This window comes from Periplaneta americana, chromosome 7 (genome assembly GCF_040183065.1).
Source record: "Periplaneta americana isolate PAMFEO1 chromosome 7, P.americana_PAMFEO1_priV1, whole genome shotgun sequence".
NCBI lineage: Eukaryota > Metazoa > Arthropoda > Insecta > Blattodea > Blattidae > Periplaneta > Periplaneta americana.
This window is the reverse complement of record NC_091123.1, coordinates 64,785,721-64,803,544: the sequence shown is the minus strand read 5'-3', so window position 1 is coordinate 64,803,544 and position 17,824 is coordinate 64,785,721. Positions and strand designations below refer to the sequence as shown.

The 17,824-nt window shown below is 35.6% G+C and overlaps 1 long non-coding RNA gene across 1 annotated transcript in view; it reads right to left on the bottom strand.

Annotated features, from left to right (window-relative positions):
• Positions 1 to 4,952: 4,952 nt before the first annotated feature.
• LOC138702700 (uncharacterized) overlaps positions 4,953 to 17,824 on the bottom strand; it is a 49,788-nt gene continuing 36,916 nt past the window's right edge. Inside the window, exon 3 of the long non-coding RNA XR_011332865.1 lies at positions 4,953 to 5,191. This is a non-coding gene — a long non-coding RNA (uncharacterized lncRNA). The remainder of the gene's footprint in view (positions 5,192 to 17,824) is intronic.

Genomic DNA, 17,824 nt, shown 5'->3' with positions numbered 1-17,824 from the left:
ATTCATATGTTTTTATGCCGTTCCACGTACAAGGAAACAATTTCGCACACAACAACCTCAATATAATTTACTACTTTCATACGTTTGGATGATTGATAATGTTAATTTCGAACTGAAAAATGTTATTGGTAGAATATTACCAAAGGCATATGGTTAATGCAACTTCAGTAATTCGTAACAAAATGATCTGGTTAAATATTTCAAGAACTCCTCTCAAATAGAGGTAAGTATAATAAGATTTCTGTAAGGACAGAAGAAATGAAAGATTCGTGAAGAACTTCTTGGATAGAAAAATAATTGACACTATAATATAAGCATGTAAAATGCGAAGATTTTTCGAAACGTAGTGTAGGTTAACACGAATTTTCTTCTAGAATGCTTTAAGGGGACTGGGTAGACTGTTGGCTGTTGTGTAGGAGTGAAGAAATTTTGCTATTACTCTTCAATTTTTGAATATACCAATTTACAGTTTTTACAGCATACACACAACATTTGCACATATATTTTGGTTTTTTGATCACACTGTACAATATGAAATTTGTCCTTTTTATAAAAATATGTGTATTCGATGTATTTTGTGGTCGCAAAAACGAATCTGCAGTTAGTTTTTATCCAGCACGTACAGTTGCTCCAAAACAGAAAGTTATTTAATGTTAGTGAAATGTTACACTACTTTCACCTTATGGGATGCAACATGTCACTGAAAGTACACTTTCTAGACAGCCACCTGGACTTCTTGCCAAAAAACCTTGGTGCTGTAACCGATGGACACGGGGAGAGGTTTCATCAAGAAATATCTACCTTCGAAAAGCGTTTCTGTGGAAGGTGGAATGCAAGTATGCTGGCTGAATATTGCTGGTCAATCATTAGAGAGATTGCAGAAGCTGTCTACAAACGTAAAAGATAAAAAAAGACATTTTAATTTGTGAATTTTGGCCAAACAAATGTTGCTTCATGTGCTAGTATAACAAATTTGTGTAAATGAATGAAGTGCGTCTATCATAAAAATGGTAAGTGTTAGAAAATTTTGGTCTTCAGAAACGAATTCAGCACCTCTCATTTAGTTAAAATTACATAGTTTCATCTAAAGGACAGAAAAAAAGTTTAAATTTGTTGTCCAATGTTATCTTTCTACCTCATACACTTGATTAAAATTTTAAACCAGAGAAATATTAATTAAATTTAAGTTAAAAACATAGGTATTTAGGAACATTTTTCTCAGAAACCCTTTGCACTACATTTTCCTAAAATTTTAAGCATATTTTTAATGCAGTTGACTATAGTTGCTGTCATTTTCATCACATTATGAGTATTCATTCAATATAAAAAAATATTTACAATCCTGAAAAATATTATTTAAAAATTTTCAAATTTGTTCATATATCCTGGCTGTAAAATCCATAATAACTCTAACTACATGAAAGTTGCCTTGCGTCCTCATTACTATTTGAAATAGAAATATGAAATTTTAGCCTCCTAGGCGAAGTAGTTTCTGAGAAAAATGTTCCTAAAATACCTTAGTTTTTAACTTAAATTTAATTAATATTTTTCAGGTTCAACAATTTTTATAAAATGAAGTATATGAGGTAGAAAGATAATCTAAATACCAAACCATAACTGCAAATGTTGTGTGTATGCTGTAAAAAGTTTAAATTGATAGATTCAAAAGTTGAAGAGTAATTGCAAAATTTCTTCACTTAAATACAACAGCCATGTATAAAGACAAGTAAAATAGAAAGGGAAGGAACATGTGCTTGGCCTTCGCATTCGCCTCACCTCATTATGTTTTACATACTTAAAATCTTTACTATAGCCTATTCAGCCCGTCATGATCTGAATATTAATTCGTTAATTTTAAACAACTTTATAAAATTAAATTTCCAGCAGCATAATAAGTTTTGAGCATGACTCGAAAGTTTGAAGACTGTAAACGTTACTTCTTGGAAAATGAAGACTATTACATTATTTTCATTGAGTAGGGACAAGAGGGTGGAAGTGCATTATATAGCGAAATTTATAAACTTGTACTTGCTATTTGGGAAAAGGAAATTGTACCAGAACAATGGAAGGAGTCCATAATTGTGCCTATTTTTAAAAAGGGGGACAAAACCAACTGTGGTAACTTTCGAGGAATATCACTTTTGTTGACGTCGTACAAAATTCTGTCCAATATTCTTTTGAGAAGATTAACTCCGTATGTAGATGAAATTATTGGGGATCATCAGTGCGGTTTTCGGCGTAATAGATCGACTATTGATCAGATTTTTTGTATTCGACAGATAATGGAGAAAAAATGGGAGTATAAGGGTACAGTACATCAGTTATTCATAGATTTCAAAAAGGCATATGACTCGGTTAAGAGGGAAGTATTATATGATATTCTTATTGAATTTGGTATTCCCAAGAAACTAGTTCGATTAATTAAAATGTGTCTCAGTGAAACATACAGCAGAGTCCGTATAGGTCAGTTTCTATCTGATGCTTTTCCAATTCACTGCGGGCTAAAGCAGGGAGATGCACTATCACCTTTACTTTTTAACTTCGCGCTTGAATATGCTATTAGGAAAGTTCAGGATAACAGGCAGGGTTTGGAATTGAACGGGTTACATCAGCTTCTTGTCTATGCGGATGACGTGAATATGTTAGGAGAAAATACACAAACGATTAGGGAAAACACGGAAATTTTACTTGAAGCAAGTAGAGCGATCGGTTTGGAAGTAAATCCCGAAAAGACAAAGTATATGATTATGTCTCGTGACCAGAATATTGTACGAAATGGAAATATAAAAATTGGAGATTTATCCTTCGAAGAGGTGGACAAATTCAAATATCTTGGAGCAACAGTAACAAATATAAATGACACTCGGGAGGAAATCAAACGCAGAATAAATATGGGAAATGCGTGTTATTATTCGGTTGAGAAGCTCTTATCATCCAGTCTGCTGTCCAAAAATCTGAAAGTTAGAATTTATAAAACAGTTATATTACCGGTTGTTCTGTATGGTTGTGAAACTTGGACTCTCACTCTGAGAGAGGAACATAGGTTCAGGGTGTTTGAGAATAAGGTGCTTAGGAAAATATTTGGGGCTAAGCGGGATGAAGTTACAGGAGAATGGAGAAAGTTACACAACACAGAACTGCACGCATTGTATTCTTCACCTGACATAATTAGGAACATTAAATCCAGACGTTTGAGATGGGCAGGGCATGTAGCACGTATGGGCGAATCCAGAAATGCATATAGAGTGTTAGTTGGGAGACCGGAGGGAAAAAGACCTTTAGGGAGGCCGAGACGTAGATGGGAGGATAATATTAAAATGGATTTGAGGGAGGTGGGATATGATGATAGAGACTGGATTAATCTTGCACAGGATAGGGACCGCTGGCGGGCTTATGTGAGGGCGGCAATGAACCTTCGGGTTCCTTAAAAGCCATTTGTAAGTAAGTAAGACTATATAACAGAAACTTACCGAATACGACCGTGTGACTGAAGTTTGGGGATTAACAGACGTTGCAAGGTCACTCCCATCCCAAGGAAGGCCGGTCAGTCATCACATGGTAGGTCATTCATTCCTTACTTTCCGTTATCCATCAATTCTATTGTCATTCTTCGTCAGTGCTCCACTGAACGTGCGGTAGTGTGGTGTCAGGTTTACCTAAGTGCAAAATGTTTTCGAAACGACGCAAAGTCGAAAGTGAGTGTAGAAAGTATAATGAATCTTGGCTCGGTAATTATTTTGTGAAAGAGCATGAAAACAAAGTGAACACCACAGAGCAGAAACCGTATGTCGACAATTTATTATCTTCAAAATACCAATTACACACTTCTCATTAGGTGAATAATAATTATGTATGCTCGTTTATTCAAGTATTTTTCAAAGTTAAGTAATCCAGATTTTATAAAATTAATTAATTTAATTATAGTCTGTTTTGTTGTAATATCAACAAAAATTACACCTGCTTTTTTTTTTTTAATATTAAGTAGGCTGTAATGTGGCCCGAGACGAATCACTAGAGTAATTATTGGCCCCTCATGGTAGAAAGTTTAGGCGCCCTTGATAGAGATGATTAATTTATTATGATAAAGATGATTCTCTTCACTGCTGCGCTGATATCACATATAGTTCTTATCCTCTTATCACAGCATGGTACTCGTTCTAAAAATGGCCCTTTATTATCTATGCCTTGCCATAAAACAGCTCACTGTTCTTCCTCTTTTACAGTATCAACAATTCGTTTCTGGAACTGCCTACCCAGCTCCCTCAGGAACTGTCGAACGATATTGCAATTTAAAAGTGTATTGATTAAACACGTGACCAGTATTCAGGTTTAATTCTCCTTTGTGTGTATATGTGTGTATATATGTAATTTTCCTCAGTGTTGTATAGTTATAATTTACATTTGAATTTGTTATTCTTGTAATTTGTAATATTGGTTCACTTACCGCTTGGATATTCACTGAGTGTAATTTCTAGCCTTGTATTATTTTGTAATTATTATTTAGTATGTTCGCATTATTTTACTCGACTTGTGCTTGTATAACTATATAAATTTTTATTAATGTTCTTTAAATATTAGTATGTAAAATTGTACCAGCTTATTTTGTTTCTGGCTAAGTGGAAGAGAAAGCCTGATGGCCTTAACTTTTCTAGAAAAAATAAATAGGTATTATTATTATTATTATTATTATTATTATTATTATTATTATAAAATAGATATTAAGTTGTCTCAGCTATTCAAGACTAATCCAAATACAAAAATTACAATCCCGATCAGATTCTGTAAGATCGTGGTAAACAAATTGTTGTGGAATATATCGCCTTCAATAAATTCCTTTGGGTTTTTTCTTATTATCGTTGTATCATCGTCTTGTCTCTGAATATTCTCCAGCGTTTGAATAAGGAAGCTAAATAAGGAATTGTCTATCAATTATGACACAGGTTGTATTGACGAGAAGTTTTGCTTAATTGCATTTTTATTATCTTAGTTTTTATGAAATTAAAAAATAGAACATGGTTACAATAGGAGCAAATAATACAAGAGTGCGGTGCTGACAAGCATGCTTTCAGGTTAGTAGAGTCTTTGTGATTGTTTAGGCTCGGTATTGTTCACGCAGCCACCAGTTGCACCATCCAGTAGACTGCCAGGGCCACCAGTGATACTCGCAAGTCACTGGCCCCGCCGCCATCAGCTGAAACACAAACATTTATACATTTCAATAATAATTATTAATAACGTGACCAGCACTTTGATATTAATTACATGCAGTACCTTATTTGATATTTTAGACAATTGAATGGTTCAGAACCATAGTGGGCCAAGCGCCATTTTCTAAAACTGTAGAAAACAAGGGTTAAAATGAAGTTATTACCATACTTCAATGGAAATATATAGTAAGTTATATAAAGTATACACACTCAAACTAAGTGATATGTTAATCTTCATTAAACTATGGTGTTCACTTAATTTTAACCTTTACTTTCTTCGTTTTTAATAAATGGCGCTTGGCCCACTATGGCTCTGAATCCTTCAATTTTAGCTAACAATATTTACCCTTATTGCAAAAATAAGGTATATACTTAATAGACAGTTTTGGTTGTAATGATTTGAAATTTTTCTCTTGGTCCCATATAGAACAGTGGTCGGCAAAGATGACGTCATATAAAGTACAATCGTGGCTAACGAGAAAGACAGGCTTCGGCACGAATCGGAGTCACGTGATTATCATGGTGTAGCCACGGCCATCTTGACAATCACCTAATATAAATACATGTTCAAAGTTCTAAAAAGACAAAGGAATTGCTATATTAAACTCGTGTTAAACTTGCATTTATATATAAACTTTTCAATGTCGGCCATGTTATGACTAAGAATGTGACGTCGCGCCGTAGCCTGTCTTTCTCGTTAGCCACGGGAACAAAAAATAGCCTGCAAAAAACAGGAGGAGGGAGTTATAAGAGGAGAAGGCGAGAACACGTTCACTATTGCACTTGAAAACTTAGTAACTTGAAATGAACAAGTGATGGCTAAGGGAAGGAGGATCATGCCTTACTCCTCCATCTTGCTCGTATATTAAGCAGTTGACTCGCGAGTCAAGAAATGCCGATCACTGATATAGATAATCCTAGCTTACAATACTTGACCTGGTTACAGTAATATACCGGTACATAGTAAAATCACAGCCTAGTATATACAGTCACGAAGCTTGAATTTTTTAGGGTACTAGGAATAATAGACTGTGCAGGTACTATTTCGCATTGTCTGTAAAGAGGCGATAGTAGCGATCCTAGTGGTTAGCAACTATCTATGGATGCATATTTATTACGTATTGAGCTTCGTGACTGTAAATACTAGACTGTGGTAAAACTCCGTTAAGCCGGTCTCCGTTAAAGCGTAGATTGCTTAATGCGGACAAGCGTTCTGAGAAAATAAAATTTTAAACAGGTAACTCCAAAACAAATGATTGTACTCACGCGAGACGAGTTTAATTTGCAGCATACAACGTAGCAAAAAATAAACTTCCACATACTAATAGTACATGAGGTATCTGCATGAACTAAAATTGAAGGAGATGTGTGACAAACATAGAAAGAAAACAGTAACACAAGTGTTATACTTTATTTGAAACGTGAATTGCAGAAATCTCATATGTCCATTTCAGTAAATTTTTCAGGAGACACAAAAACTGATTATCTTCAATTATATTTTAAATGACTATTGTTTAATAAAACAGAATAATAAGTTTTGTGTTTGACATACAAGAACTTCAATTTTTTTCTTCAGCATCTTCTGAAAAAAAAAAATCTGAATTGTCTGGACATGTGGACTTTCTACAATTGATGACTAGTAACAATCATTTTATTTCTTTAAAATAACTTTTAGACGAAGAAGACAGAGAACGGCTATTTTGTTATCTTATAAATAACTTTAAATTTATATTTAAGCCAAGAAATAGAAAAAAGTGCACAAACATAGAAAACTGCAAAATTATGTGAATAGCATATTCAATTCTTCAAATTTCCTTAATCCAATAAAAACAAAGAAAAGAAAACTAAATTTTGTTTAGTTTCTAAAAAATTCTACATGCTCTGGATTTGTGGTATTCTTGCAATTTCCTGCAATTCATTGTTATTGCCTCTGTTAAATGTACACTGAGCACTAGACGTGTGGGATTTCTACATCACTTGAAAGATCTAGGTATGAATATTACAACCATACGAGAAACTGAATTTGAGGAAAATATTTGTCCTGTAGGTTTTCTGCAATTCATGATTCAGTCATTTTCTTATTATACTGTGCAATTACTTTTATTCATGAAATTGTCTCCTATATTACTTCCGTAAATCCGGACAACTGCTAATCTGGAAAATTATCAGCCCAATTAGTCCGGATTAAGGCGGTTTTACTCTAATTATTAATTAATCTTTTTTACCATATTTCAACACATCTAATTACCGTACATAATAATATAATATTATTTAACATTTCACAGACAATATCAATTATAACATACAGTGTAACAAAGCAATCTACCAGAAATAAAAAATATATGTAAATATATAGTACATACACACATATGTCGGGTAGAAGGGATCTATTTTATTTTATTTTATTTTATTGGGTTATTTTACGACGCTTTATCAACATCTAGGTTATTTAGCGTCTGAATGAAATGAAGGTGATAATGCCGGTGAAATGAGTCCGAGGTCCAACACCTAAAGTTACCCAGCATTTGCTCGTATTGGGTTGAGGGAAAACCCCGGAAAAAACCTCAACCAGGTAACTTGCCCCGACCGGGATTCGAACCCGGGCCACCTGGTTTCGCTGCCAGACGCGCTGACTGTTACTCCACAGAAGGGATCTAAATAGGTTCCTTTTCAGAAATGAATCAGGGAATGGAGTTAAACGTAAAAGTATAAAACGATTTTCGAGATATTTATAATACCACTAAAAGCGAACAGATAGCAACACAACATTGCACCACGTGTTCATGTAACAGTAGCGATTGAGTCGTGAAATTATATACCTGCATAACTGCACAAAAGGTTCAGTAAACAAACGGGTCGCAGAGGGACATTGTTGGCTGTGCATTTGCTTCTTCCCGCTCGTCTAGCTTCTGACTTGCTTTCACCGTCACTGAATGCACTGTTGTCACGTCTTCCTATCACACATTTTGTAACCAATCTTCAATTACGGCCAAATCATCAATATTATACAGTAACTAATTTTAAAAGGACACTTTTTTTGGTATTTTCCAACATCACCTTTGCAAAGTCTGCCGTTTTTCTGGAATACACATCCCAGAATTCAACTAAAAATGATACTATGCACAAAATCCGTGTATAAAAAACACAATGATAACTTATTAGACTTCTATGTTCAACTCACAGTCCTGAGCCCTGAGACCACATTTAGCCCCCTTCCATCCTGTACACATATACACACACTATATATGGAGAGATGAAAATAAAGTGACACAAGTGACCAACAGGCTCGGAGCCAACATAGGTTCTTCCTCATAGCCCCAATTAATTTGCTATCCATTTAAATATTCTACTAAGTTATGATTCATACTGTGTTAATTAATACTGAAGTTAGAAGCGTGTATTGCTCGATCCCGGGTAGTGATGGGATTTTCTCTTTGTCAAATTTTCAGAACGGACCCGAAGTTCACTCAGCCTCTTATCAAATTGGGTATTGGGTCTTTCTCGGGTGTAAAAGGCGGTCGGGGCGTGGTGCCGACCACACACATCATTCTATTGCGGGGTTCTACCTTCATGCACCCCAAGTGCCTTCATGGCATGTGAAGGACTACCTTTACCTTACCTTGTATTGCAACGAGATTTGCTTTTCTAACTGCAAATTCCTTGATCTTATATACAAACAATGCTTAAAAAAGTACATTCCATAAGTCGGCCTGAGTAGTAGTGATGGCCTTCTGTGCTCGAGATTACGGATTTTATCCCGACTCAGGTCGATGGCATTTAAGTGTGTTTAAATGGATAGACTCATGTCAGTAGATTTACTGGCATATAAAAGAACTCCTGCTGGACAAAATTCCGGCACACCAGCGACGCTGATATAACCTCTGCAGTTGCGATCGTCGTTATAAACCATATTTTTTTTACACTCCATAACTCTACATATATTAATAGAATGGAATTTCAAACATCAATGCCAAAGTAGAGTAAAAATATACATAGATAACAATTATAAACTCAGGTAGATTTTCTCAAAAGAAGGAAATGTTCGGTTGGAACCTGGTCATTCTAATACAGGGAAACAAAACTGTGCTACAATTGTAGCACACGTCACAAGCAGGAACATGTAACTAACACCTTCCCTTCAACCCTCGCGTCAATGTAGGGTAGGGAGAGAAGAAATATGTATTCAGTGTGCTTGCCACACGTCACAGAAACGTCATTGAAGGCTCCGGCCTTATGGACGGGGGAACAAAATCTTTCCCCATGCTTCCACCCCTCTCTTCACCAGTTCTGCATTCCTGTTCTAATGCAACGGTATCTTGCGACTTAATCTTATCAGAAAATGTTTCCGCAAGCTGTCAAATCATTGAACACTCAATTCGGAAGTAGTTCCAAAACTTAGGTTGCCACACGTCACAGAAACGTCATTGAAGGCTCCGGCCTTATGGACGGGGCAACAAACTCTTTCCCCATGCTTCCACCCCTCTCTTCACCAGTTCTACATTGCTGTTCTAATGCAACGGTATCTTGCGACTTAATCTTACTAGAAACTTTTCCCGCAAGCTGTCAAATGTTTGAACACTCAATTCGGAAGTAGTTCCAAAACTTATCTGGATTGTCTCTTAAATCTGAAAATGATATACATACGGAATCTACTTTTGTAAGTCTTAATCAGTGAATGGATGTATCCAACAGCGCCCCTCTTGTTTCAAAATGTATATTTTTGTACACAATGTAAGCAAACATTACACGATGGCGGTAGAATGTGTACTTGCGTCATTTCACGGAAGAGTGTGCATTGAGTTTTGCGATGCAGGTCCGGCCACGCAGCGGTACCGTATGTTTAAACAACAGATGTGTGCACTGGGCCTTATAGTACCATTTCTGTACTCTATGCGCATTTTGCTCCTCAGCGGTAGCGTCACAGTCTAGTATATACAGTCACGAAGCTCAATACGTAGTAAATATGCATCCATAAATAGTTGCTAACCACTAGGATCGCTGCTATCGCCTCATTACAGACAATGCAAAATAGTACCTGCACAGTCTATTGTTCCTAGTACCCTCATAAACTCGAGCTTCGTGACTATATACTAGACTGTGATAGCGTGCCGAAACAACCCGCAACATATCAGAAGTTTAACGGGCCGATGTAATCCGGAACATGTAATAATTATTGGCAAAATAAAGTTTAAATATTATAATCTATTATATAATTATATATAATGAACCGTAAGTAATGTCATTAATTTCAAGAAGTTATAAGCATTCTACGAATCCTCTGCCATCTTTTCCTATTGACTTTCATATTACTTTATAGCCTATGTATAGTGAGACAATACTGCAATTTTTATTTCGTTTCATTTTGTAGATTTTAATTATATTTCTTTTTTTATTTTATGCCTTAATAATCTACAAACTATTTTACATATGAATTTTTTTTTCTCTAAATTAAATACGAAATAAGATTTTAAAATTGAGTATACGAAGATAAAGTTAATACTGTTTACATACTATAAACTCGGTCTGATTTATTTCCTCTTAACATTTTATACCGGTTCTGCGTCATCACGTACGTCATATTTCTCTTTAATTTATGAACTGCACAACGCGCTCTGGGCCAAACTTTGTTTTAATAGTGAATGTGCTCATAAATTTTTATAATGTTAAACGTATGCAAATTACACAACTGACGTTTTCAGAAGGAATATAAATTACTCATGCGTCTTATCATTGTAACAGAGAAAAACATTTCAAATATATTGCATACGTAACTTTATATGAACGTTCATCAAGCCATGACGTATTTAATTGTAGCAATCCTTACAATAATAATTTATAAATATTTAATGCCTACTTCTTCCGGGACAGACTATGTGTGGTCTAGAATAGCGTTTCTCAAAGTCTGTTCCTCAAAAAAAGATCACGAAATATGAATCAATAATAACATAAAACATCATCAATTTATTATAATACACTCAGGGACAAAAAAAAACCTGACACTTTAATATTTGCTGGTATTTTGCAAAACATTATCTTCTCATACAATATTATGGTAGCCATCTGTTGTTATGGAGACGTGTATACATCGTTGATTGTTTTTTGTTTTATAAACAAGCCATTACAACTAAATATTCCAATTTTGCTTTCGGAGTCTCAGCTATGACAATTTTGTCTCAACCATTTTGTGCTTCATTATCGTTATCATTCGTTATTTCTTTATTTTTACATTTTCTGAGTTTAAGTGGGGTTGTAACATTTGTCTTAAAACAAGATGCGACCTGAAGATGTGGCTCGAGCTGTAGCCCTTTACGATGATGGACGCAGTGTACGTTACATTGCAAATGTTATGAATATGGCTAGAAGCACAACCCATGATGCCATAAAACGGTATAGAGAGACCCTAGAATATACCAGAAAAACAGGTTCGGGTCGTCCAAGAGCTACAAATCCAAATGAAGACAGGTATATGGTGTTGAGAGTTCTTAGGGAGAGCAACCTGCCAGCTACTAGTGTAGCCCAGCAATTTGTTAACATGCATGGATGCCCAATTTCGGCCAAAACAGTTAGAAGGAGATTGAAAACAAGTGGACTGATATCAAGTAGACCTGCAACTGGTCCCAGACTTCTCAGGATGCATCGAGTTGAACGACTGTGTTTTGCAAATGATCACAGGGATTGGAGAAATGGACAGTGGAGCTGTGTTCTGTTCACCAATGAGTCCCGTTTCAATCTGTGCTCACCTGATGGACGTGAAAGAGTTTGGAGAAGGAGGGGAGAACGATTTTCACAGTGTTGCATTTCCGAAAATGTGCCGTATGGAGGTGGTGGAGTGATGGTTTGGGCAGGAGTGTACAGATGTTCGTACAGAGTTGGTTTTTGTTGAAAATGGAAGACTAACAGCTGATAGGTATATAAATGAATGTTTGGCTGATCATGTTGTGCCATTTGGTCAATTTGTAGGCGATAATTTTGTTTTAATGCATGATAATGCACGGCCGCATATTGCCTGCGGTCGGAGATTATCTCCAAGAAGTGGGAATCCATGTTCTTCCATGGCCAGCAAGGAGTCCAGACATGAACCCAATTGAACACGTGTGGGACATGCTGGGACGGCGTGTTAAGAATAGACGACCGAGACCAGAATCGTTACAAGAGTTGAGGCGAGCACTTGGCGAAGAATGGGAACTTATTCCTCAAGAAGACATTGCTAACCAAATTGAGAGCATGCCAAGACGTATGGATGCAGTTATTCAAGCCAGAGGGGATAATACCCGTTACTAAAAAGAGATTTTTTAGAGGCACCATAAAATGAAAAAACAGACCAAACGATGCCATAGTTATACGCCCTTTGTAATTTTTTGTAAATTTTCTCATCAGAGATTTTTTTTTCAAATGTTGTCGTATAAGGTGCTAAATGAAACATTATTTTGTTTAAATGGGTTTTGTTTCATTTTGAAATAATTGGCAACAAAATACAAGCAAATATAGAAGTGTCCGGTTTTTTTGTCCTGAATGTATTATGAAAGAGTGGGTGAAGAAATAATGATGCTGAATCTGATCAGGATGAGACAAAGGAATAGGTTGGGTCATTGGCTGAAAGGAAACTGCCTACTGAAGGATGTACTGGAAGGAATGGTGAAAGGGAGAGGAGTTCAGGACAGAAGAAGATATCAGATGATAGACGACATTAAGATACATACATCATAAGCGGAGACAAAGAGGATGGCAGAGAATAGGAAAGATTGGAGAAAGCTGGGTTTGCAGTGAAAGACTTGCCCCTGGGCAGAACACTGTGAATGAATGAGTACACAGTAATGCTTTGAGAGATTATATTTTAGTTTTCTTTTGTTGCTAACATAAATATACTGTATTATAAACATATTTTTTGTTTTGTTTACCTTCCACTTACATCAGCTCGCCAACTTATTTCAATAAAGTACTCACTTCTAACTTAGTCCTAAATGGTCGTGGAACTATTAATAATTGAAAGGAATGTTTATAATAATAATAATAATAATAATAATAATAATAATAATAGAAAACATGAAATATAAAAATTGGATATGTATTTATCCTTTGAAGATATGGAAAAATTAAAATATCTTGGAGCAACAGTAACAAATATAAATGACACTCGAGAGGAAATTAAACACAGAATAAATTAAGAGTTCAGAGCCAAGTGGGCTAAGCGCCATTTATTAAAAACGGAGGAAGCAAGGGTTAAAGTTAAGGGAATGCCAGAGTTTAATGAAGATTGACATATCATTTAGTTTTAATGTGTATACTTTATATTGCTTGCTATATGTGTGCATTAAATTATGGTAATAACTTCATTTTAACCCTTGTTTTCTACGGTTTTAGTAAATGGCGCTTGGCCCACTGTGGTTCTGAACCCTTCAAATATGAGAAATGTCCGTTATTATTCTGTTGAGAAACTTTTGTCATCGAGTCTGTTTTCAAAAAACTGAAAGTACGAATTAATAAAACAGTTATAATACCGGTTGTTCTGCATGGTTGCGAAACTTACTCGTAGACCGTCACTTTGCGAACAGAGGTTAAGAGTGTTCGAAAATTGGATGCTTAGAAAAATATTTGGGCCTAAGAGGAATGAAGTTACAGAAGAATGGAAAAAGTTACAAAACGCAGAACTGCACACATTGCATTCTTCACCTAACATAATTATGAACATTAATTCCAGACATTTTGAGATGGGCACGACATATAGCACGTATGGGTGAGTCCAGAAATGCGTATAGAGTGTTAGTTAGGAGACCTGAGGGGAAAAAACCTTTGGGGAGGCTGAGAAGACGTAGGTGAGAGGATAATAGGTACTAAAATGGTTTTCAGGGAGTTGGGATATGATGGTAGAGACTGGATTAATCTTGCTCAGGATAGGGACCGATGGCGGGCTTATGTGAGGGCGACAATGAACCTCCGGGTTCTCTAAAAGCCATTTGTAAGTAAGTAATAGCAAAACAAAAAAAAAATGGATGACAAGGTTCCACGATGATGTTGTAGGTTAAATGGGGTCCCGCTGTGGAAAGAGTTTTGAGATACACTGATTTCAAAAGCTTCATCTTAGTCTGTTGCCTGGTCTGCCATGTCTGATTTATCAGAAATCATCGCTGAATTGAATCATGAGATATTATCCACATGAATTGTAAATTCAGTAACATACGCACAAAAACATAATACATAATAGAGTTTCTTTCCGGATTTCTCTGTAATATAATTCGCCTTCATACTCACAGAGGGCACGTCTTCCGGGTGTGATACATCCCCGATAGATGGCAGACCTATCACGAAGATGTATTGTTCGCGCCAATTTACATTTGTACTAACTGTTGCAAAGACATCGTTATATATTTATTTTCCTCGCGTTTGCAATCCATCGATGCGAAAAATGTTCGTTAAGGACAGTCTGTCATTCAGTTTGTCTGCCTGCCTCCTGTCCGTTTTTTCAAAGACTGGCTGATATTAGGGTGCGTTCACGGATTGTGACGTTACGGCTTTGATCGAAAGTTCCGTCATACGAATTTTCGATTCGGTGTATTTTATGTGATGTGTTTATAGTATAATATATGTAAGCGGGCCCGAGTTCAAATCCTGTTTGGGACAAGTTACCTGGTTGTGGTTTTCCCAAAGTTTTCCCTCAACCAATTCGTGGCTAGGCTAGTCCCTTCATTGCATCGCCAGCGACCTTCGGAGAGTGCTTGTGAATGATAATCTATGTGTCGCCGAATGTTCGCACTCTTGTTTGAATACAGGACGCTCCACCGTGAACTTAATCCGGACTATGGTAATAATGATAACGACATTTGAATAAATGAGGACGAACTGAATCCGAGGTCCAACGTCGAGGGAAGATCTTGGAATGCGGCCTTATCATATGCAATGAAGGTGGAATGGTAGGGGAGGACTAATGCAACAACCAGCACGTTCGCCGGATTTTACTCTCTGCGATTTTTGGTTATGGTGTATGCTGAAAGATCGTGTATGAGCAACCAAGTCACTTAATGTTGACGATCTGCGAGAGGGAATAATGGATGTAATTGCAGCAATTTCACAAGAAATGTGCATCCAAGCTATGCATACCACATGTGTTAAACGCGATGGTGAACAAATGGAGAAATATTAAAGTTCGTGTGTATAATTATGAATCGCTATCAATTTAATTAACATTTTTAGAGACACGCTTTAGGTATATGTATGTAATTTTCAGAAAGGATATGAAACATGGAGCTTCATGTTTTCTGAAAGAAAAGAAATTTAATTAAAATAAATTCAGTCTCATGAATAATAATCAATATAACATTAATAAAACACAATAAATAGAAACAAAATGAAGAAAAATATTTCATACCATAAACTGATTTTCTAGCCATAATTGCCGTATTAAAACATAAATTCATAAATTGAAAACATTGTCGCTCTAGGTGACAGAGTCGGTATAGCGCTGGCCTTCTATGCCCAAGGTTGCGGGTTCGATCCCGGCCCAGGTCGATGGCATAAATGCGACAGGCTCATGTTACTAGATTTAGTGGCAGTTGCGAGCATCGTTAAATAAACCATAATTTTAATTTTTGAAAACATTATTATCAAACATTCAAATACAATTTCTATGTAAGCTACTGAAAGTTATGGAATTACGCCGTTAAATCAGTTTGTCGTATTCAAATTAAACTATCCAAAACTCTTTCCACATCTATGTCTGATAAACCGTATCATTCACCATGATATTTATAGTTAGTCATCTGTTTCTTGCCTCTTCATAACAACAAGGAACCACAGACCTTGTAATTTCCCACCCCTTATTGTGAATAACCTTGATGGATCTTGTTTTATGTCTTCACGTAAGACAACAACATGATTAACTCTTCGATCAAACAAAGCAAATGTAATTGGACGGAGTTTCGCAATAATAGACCAACCGACAATTTGAAAAAAAAAATATATATATATATATATATATATATATATATATATATATTTGCACAAATCTGTTGATGGCAGGCTAACTTAACTCGGAAGAAAGAATGCGATATCTGAATTTTGCTACTATTTATAAGCAAAAATTTCGTTTACTGCATAAAATTTATTTATTTATTTTGCTTTGAAACATGAATTCAATTGTTGGTCTCCTTTTAAAAAACGATTAGCCTTTTTTGGTACTATTTGTGCTATTTTTTGCAATAGTAAGTTACAAATGTTATAATACTTCTTGCATAAAATGTTTTATTAAAAAAAACAGATTTATGGCAATGGCCAATATCTCAAAACAGTTTTTGGCGCTTGGATGAATATTACTAATCACCGACCAATTTATCAGACACGCACAGTACGAGGGTGCAGGCGTCTCATTTCCATCGGCGATAATTTGAGGGGGCAATATGAGAAGTGATGGTGAATATTAATTAGAAATGGAAAGAGGCGATCAGTGGTCGTGTAAATTGAAACTATCTCAGTATTGGCCTGAAAGGACTTGGGAAATCACGAAAAACTCAGAATAGCTAGCTCCTGGGATCGAATACCAGATATTATATCCTAAGTATAAAGACGGGAATGACAATCAATATTCAAACTTGCTTGAGAAAAATGTAGTAATGTTCTGTCGTACAGTTGCATGCCTGTATTGTTTTAGTTTAATCTAGTGGTCGCAAACAAATTAAGTATGGGAATTAGTGCGAGATTTTAAGTGTTTGCGCCGGGGCATATTAGATGCATCCAACGTTTTGAAGCTAAGTATTGGCTCCATTATCACAGAAAATTGGATCTGTCATTAATTGGATCCATTACTAACAGCTAAACCACAGTTTCAAATCATAACACAGAAGACAGGGTTTGAATTTCAAAATTGTGAGGTGAGCTACACATTACAAAATATTAATTACTAGCCGCACCCGTGCGCTCCGTTGCACTTGTTAGAAATAAATATAAAGTAATTACATAATTAAAATAGGACATTTGGTCCAGGGAATATCCGTGTTTGATAGCAGGATAAATCGTTTAATATGTTACTTAATTGAAATTGTATTTAAATAATTAAAATACGTCATTTTGGTTCAGACAGCACTCCTTTGGTGCAAGGATAATTATTTTAACATGTTCCTTAATTAAAATAAGATCATTTGGTTCAGAGAACATCCGTTTTTGGTGCAAGAATAATTTGTCTAATATTTTTCTAAATTAATCTTCGCTGCATCCTTTAACAAATCACTCCAAAATAATGTCAATATAGAGTGGATTGTGTACGAAGATAATTTTTATGTTGACCTCACTGTGAATCTTTTTTTTTTTTTCTTTGCTAAGTTTATTTATATATACTTTAACATCTGTGGTCATGTAGCATGTTTGGATGTGAGTATACCAGTAGGCCGTTTTTACTCTTGTTGAGTTTCCGTTTCTATAGTGTGTTGTAGGTGACTTGTGTTCATATAACTGATTATAGAGTTTAATTAATGTTTATCATATTGGTAATTGCGGCTTTGAAAAGGTAACAAACATCCAGACAGACAGAGAGACATACAAACAAAAGTTTCAAAAATGCGATTTTCGGTCTCAGGATGATTAATTATACAGTAGGTTATTTTACGACGCTTTATCAACATCTTAGGTTA